Source organism: Rosa chinensis, unplaced genomic scaffold, assembly GCF_002994745.2.
Source record: "Rosa chinensis cultivar Old Blush unplaced genomic scaffold, RchiOBHm-V2 RchiOBHmChr0c04, whole genome shotgun sequence".
NCBI lineage: Eukaryota > Viridiplantae > Streptophyta > Magnoliopsida > Rosales > Rosaceae > Rosa > Rosa chinensis.
The window spans coordinates 3,354-9,746 of record NW_020126818.1 but is presented as its reverse complement, the minus strand read 5'-3'; the positions used below and the strand labels follow the sequence as shown (position 1 = coordinate 9,746).

The following is a 6,393-nucleotide window of genomic DNA, read 5'->3' as shown; positions in this document are numbered from 1 at the left end:
AGTAGTACGTAATAAATAGGGATCGTTCTATTCCGGGGATTGAGGGTACACCTGTCATTGTCAAACAATTAAACAATTAAAATTAAAACAAAGTATAATATTCACAAAGATATTCACAACTATAAACATTGTACACGAAAAGGGGGGATTTTGTTTTTGGTTTTTCGAAAATAAAACTAAGTTAACAAAACAATTAAAATGCAAAACATAAAAATACGAATGGAATGAGAGAACAAAGATCAAAATCGAAACATATGATTAAAATTGACTCAAACCCTAATATTTGTTCATCTAAGTCATGAGAAAGGAGTTGATCATGTGAAACATTCGAAAGCAAATGAATTCCCATTTTTTACTTTTCAATGCTAATTAACCTAAGCGAAAGCACCTAGATTAATCCTATCAAACATGCAATCAAACTCTAGAAAGCTAGTCAATCATGTCATGTTTAACGCATTACACATAGAGAAAGGCTATCAACTCAAGTGTACAACTTAGTATGGAAAAGTCCACCTAATTGCAATCCTCGTTAATTAAATTCGATCTTTGTACAAAACCTTTACTACTTTGATTCAAGTTTACACAAAACAAAAAGTCGATTTCATGTTCTTAAACCTAGCACCAATTATATCGAAACCCTAAGTGTTTGCAACCACATAAGATTAAAATACAAAAGTTATCTATAACGCAAATTTAATTAAACAAACCCACATAAGCAACTCTCGAATCACAATAATATGAATCTGAAAATTCTCAATTAATCATAAAAATTCCAGAAATTAATATTTGTTCAAACACATATGTCAACTAGTTCATAACCAACGAAATTCAAAGCAAAGGTTACAAAGGAGAATCGGATTACACCGTGAGATGGGGATGGTGATGAACGATTGATGTGGTGGTCTCTTGAATCTCGAAAGCAAGCTTCAAGGTTAGAGATGGATGATGGATGCTCACGGCTATGCTTCTTCTCCCTTGGCCTTGCTTGAACTCGTGGAGATGACTAGAGGATGGAGAAACTCACAGCTATGCTAAGAAGATTTTCTGATTTTTTTCTAAAGTGTAAATTGTATGGGGAGAGAGGAACTGTATGGGGGAGTTTTATATAGGAGCATGGCTAGGATTCACAAAGCAATCAGAATTTTCCACATAGCTTCAACCAATGATAATTCGCCAAGTAAGCTTGTGATGTGGTCCAACCAATCATAGAATGCCAAGTAAGCCTTGTGATGTGTTCCAACCAATCATAATTCTCTAAAATACCTCCCTAATATTTAATTGCCGAATTTCCTTGAAATTATTCTGATTTTCTTCATGAATTTCGGCCAACATTCCTTTAGGGAATTTAGGGATGAATCTAGACGCCTTTTTAGCTTTTCCTTGGTGCACACATATTTTCCTTCCATAAATATCTCCCTTGAATCTCTCTTGGCGTCATCTCCTTGATTATTTCTGATTTTCACGTTGGCAATCACACCAAATTATTCCTCCAACAATATTTCTTTCCATAAAAGTCTCCCAAGAAAATCTCTCCTTGAAATCCTCAATCAATCATCTTCAATTCCCACGTTGTCACCTTGTTTTTTCCATAAGTATTACACGGCAAATTTAATCCCCAAGGAAAATATATTTTCCTTTTTTTAAAAAACTCTTCCTTGATTCTCTCCTTGCCATGTCATCTTCATGAAACTTCTCGTTCCATTTATGAACTCAATTCTGCTTATTTATTCCAAAAACCTGAAAATAGAAGCTTTCTAAAATAAGAAATGGAAACTTTCTTAAACTAAAATGGAAACTTTCTAAAAATGGAAAATAGAAACTACAAAACGGAAACTTTCTACAATTAGGAACTTTCCCATTCGAAGAATGGAAACTTTCCTAAACAGAGTTTTATTAAGGAAATAACGCAGAAAATATAGGGAAATAACAGTTTAAATGTCGCATTAAAATGCTCCTATCAAATATGGATTGATAATCTGGTTTTGTTTTATAGATAACTTTTATGTGTTATTGTTCTTTGGTTGCAAACTTAGGATGATTGCATGTAATTGGAGCTAGTAATTAGGTTAAACGCTTCGTGACCCTAATTCAATATAGTAGTAAAGGCTTTGGACAAAGGTTGAGATCAGATTATGCATGTAATGAAAAGATTCGCTTCGAGTACTTGAATTTGCATGTTTATTGACTAAACTTTCACTTGCTCTTAATGATTTGAATGCATGAGATTATGAGTCGCTTCGATTGTGTGATACTTGCATTTGGAATATGTTGGTTTGGCGCTTCGTCGATCAATTGTGTAAAGGGAAGTCATATAAGGGACATTGGGCGCTTGTAACTTTGTTTCTTGGTTGATATCTTTCCATGGTAATTAACAAGATTAAGGGATGCATGAATTGTTGTTCTTGATTGTTCTTGATGAATTGTTTTCCAAAAATCCTTCTTTTCCCACCTTTGTAAATAAAACGTTTTTGTTTTTACTTGTTTCGTAAAATTCATAGTTTAATCTTCAAAAACCCCCCATCTTTATGTTTTCTTGTTTTTGTAAATAATTAAAATTAACTTAGAATTTTTAGGTAGCATGTTCATATAAATAATAAAATAAAAAATAAAAAAATAAAAAATGTTTTTAATTTCGTGAATAGTGTCTCCGTGAATAGTAAATATGTGTTTGTTTTTAGTTTTAGTGTTTTTTAGGAGTTTGTTATGAGTTTGTTAGGTCTCCTTAATTTAAGGGATAGGTTCCTAAATTTTAGGGAACGTAGTTAGAGTTAGTTTTGACTTAGTATTTTGTGTTTGACTTGGTCAATAATTTGTTTTCTTAGTAATTAAGTAATCCTAATTAGTATATAACTAGTAATCCTTGTTGTATATGGATTCCCAATGTGATATGGACTTGTAAATTGTGTATAAATAGGAGTAGGATTTCTAAACCTTTTCTAACTTATTTTCTCTCTTATTTTCGTCCATGCCTATATATATACTTGTATATTTTTGTTATTCTCTCATTCCTTGCTCTCTAAAATTCGTGTGAATGTATGTATGCTCTCTAATTCTTTGTTGTTTCTTTTGTTGTTCGAAATTTATGCATGTTTGTACTTGTAAATTTGTAATTTTCGTAGAATTGTATATTCTATTCTTTAATTTGGTTCTCACATGTTAGCACCCTCAATCCCCGGTTTGTTCGATACCCTATTTGCTCTATACTAATGATGATATTTTTCAGGGTTTAAATTGGCGATGCTTTGCACGTATCAATTTTTGGCGCCGTTGCCGGGGATTGAAAAGTCTTCATGTGATGAAAACGCCACTAAGGTATGATTTTGGTAAGGGATTTTGAACTATTATGGAATAGGTGAAGTCTCGTTTGTTGATACTAGCCTTAACCCCTTATTAGCACTGATTCAGGTCTTTTAAGGTTGAGGGCGGCTTTTATTAACACTTGAAAAATGTCTTGCACTTAGGCCTTTTCTTATCTAAGTAAGTATAGCCTATGTGAAATGGTGACTAGGAAGGGGACAACGTCCATGCTGGGTTTTGAATCCAGAAGTGCAATCAAACGAGCCTAAACCACTATGTGGGAGTAGCTTGTGCCAAAATGGTTTCTACCTCTCGTGTTCGTCCTCCCCCGCACTGGCCATTTCAGTAAGGTTGCCCAAAGGATTTGAGAAGAAATATGTGTAGAGGCAAGGACTTGGGCCGCACGTCCAAAACAATGGTTCATTATGTCTTATTGAAGTCATACACTTAGACAATTTTCGAAAGAATTGGCTTTGGTAAGAAGGATGTGAGTCATAACGGAATAGGTGAGAGTTCTTTTATTAATACTTGTCAAGCAACTCCTTTTATCTCTGCGGCGCACCTTAGTAACACAGGGTGTCTAGGTTGATTGGATACGAGAAGTGCTTACAAGAGGGCCAAAACCACTATGTGGGAGTAGCTCCGCCAAAATCGTTCCTCTACTACCTGGCTCTGTGCCAAAAGAGTTACCAAAAGATAAAGGGGGGGAGACTTGTATTAACATTAGAATCTCTGGGCCGCACGTCCAAACCTTGACTTGCAAAACTCTTATTGAAATTGATTAATTCGAAAGTTGTAGAAGATTGTAACTAACCACTATAATTTTCGTTGACCATGTGTATACTTGTATATGTGACGTTTTAATGTGTGTACCTTGGTCCACGTCATGTGTATACCTTACTAACATTATTCTTTTGTTCTACTACAGATCAATGAATGTCTGGATCGTCTGAACCACCCAAGTACACCAAAACGCCCCTCCACGTCATTCAAGCACGAATTGAAAAGCTTAAGAAAAACTCGGATCTCTTTGACGTCCAAGTTACCACTCCACTTCAATTTCGTGAGCTGCAATTAGATAGTGAAGGGAATAGAGTAGAGGGAGGATCAGAAGCTTCTGACACTTCAGTTGTTCCATCACCTCACCAAACGCCACCTCAATCACCTCGTGCACTCTTAGTCATTCAACCACCACCACCACCAATGGCTCTCACCATCAGGCAACTCTCTACATCTGTGATCCCACCTGGTGGCATTCCAACTTGTATAACCTACCCTGCTGCAGCTGAGGGGCAACAGCTGATTTTGAATTGAAGTCTGGGCTACTTCATCGTCTTCCTACATTCCATGGACTCTCTATGGAAGATCCCAACAACCACTTGATGGAATTTCAGTTCATCTGCACTAGCATGAAGCCTCAAGGAGCTGATGAGCATATTTTGAAGTTGAAGGCCTTCCCATTTTCGTTGGCTGACAAGGCAAAGCAATGGCTTTATGAGTTGCCAAGTGGACGGATTACATCTTGGGCTGATATGATGAAGGCGTTTCTTGAGAAGTATTTCCCTACATCTCGCATCATCATGCTTAGGAAGAAGATAAGTGGAATCCAACAAGGGCAAGATGAGTCCTACGCAGATTACTATGAAAGGTTCAAGTCTCTCACCACTCAATGCCCTCAACATGGCATGAAGGATGAGACCTTGCTCACTTGTTTTTATGATGGACTCACCAACTTGGAAAGAGACATGCTAGATGCAGCTTCTGGTGGATCGTTTGTTGACAAGGAGCCTGCGGCTGGAATGATCCTTATTGAGAATAGGGCCTTGAATCAACAACAATATGGAAGCTCTAGGCCCAATCCACCACCACACGTGAAGGGTCCATGAGGTAAGTACTTTAGCTCAACTGGAGGATAAAATTAACAAACTTACTTCTCTTGTGTCCCAGGGATCACATGGACAAGTCATGGTGTGTGGAGTTGTTCTATGCAAGGGCATGCGTCTAACCAATGCCCTCAACTCATGGAGGAAGGAGGACAAGAAGGTGTCAACGCCATAGGTTCCAACAAGGGTACCAACGTCCTAGGAATGATCCATATTCGAATACTTACAATCCTGGATGGAGGGATCACCCTAATTTTCGTTGGAAGGACAATGAGAACGTTCAAAGTGCACCTCAAGGCTTCCAACCACGTCCTCAAGGCTTTTATCAAAAGCCTCAACCTCCTAACCCTACTCCTTTCAATTCAAATTTTAATTCAAATGCTTCTTCTTCTTCTTCTAATGATGAATTAATCCGAACTCTAACTAAGTCTACTCAAGCTTTAATTGCAGGTCAAACTCATCATGGGAATCAAATCAATGCTATATCTACGGATGTGAATGAGATGAAGAAGCAAATGAGTCAAGTTGTGGAGTTTATGGGTAAGTTTCATGAGCAAGGTAAGCTACCAAGTGGTACCATCCCAAATCCTCACTTTGAGCAAGCCAAAGTCGTCACTACAAGGAGTGGTAAGACCTTGTAGATCCTCCAACGCCTCCCAAAAAGATCTCAACGTCCATTTTAGAGGAGGAGGATGACCCTGCAACGTCTAAGGCTCATGTGACACCTCCTACTGCAGAACCGAAACCTAAAGGACAAGTTTCTAACTCTTTCAATTCGGTTATTACTAATCCATCTTCTTCTCCTTTGCCTTTCCCAAGCAGATATGCTAAGTCCAAGAAGGATGAAGCCGAAAAGGCCATCTTGGAAACTTTTAAGAAAGTGCAAATCAACATTCCTCTCCTTGAGGCCATTAAGCAAATTCCTAAGTATGCCAAATTTTTGAAGGAACTTTGCACCACAAGGAGACAGAACCATGAGAAAGAAGTGGTGAAGGTAAGTGAGAATGTCTCAGCTGTGCTTCAACGCAAAATGCCTGAAAAGTGTAAGGATCCAGGGAGTTTTTCTATCTGGTGTCGCTTTTGGGAGCGACCAATTTAACCCTGAAATGTCATTAGTAGTACGTAATAAGTAGGGATCGTTCTATTCCGGGGATTGAGGGTACACCTGTCATTTTCAAACAATTAAACAATTAAAATTAAAACAAAGTATAAT

General features: G+C 37.4%; 1 non-coding gene across 1 annotated transcript; it reads right to left on the bottom strand.

Annotated features, from left to right (window-relative positions):
- Nucleotides 1–4,877: 4,877 nt before the first annotated feature.
- LOC112181199 lies at nucleotides 4,878–4,984 on the bottom strand. Its single transcript, XR_002928716.1, has one exon. It is a non-coding gene; the product is annotated as a small nucleolar RNA R71 (small nucleolar RNA).
- Nucleotides 4,985–6,393: the final 1,409 nt, after the last annotated feature.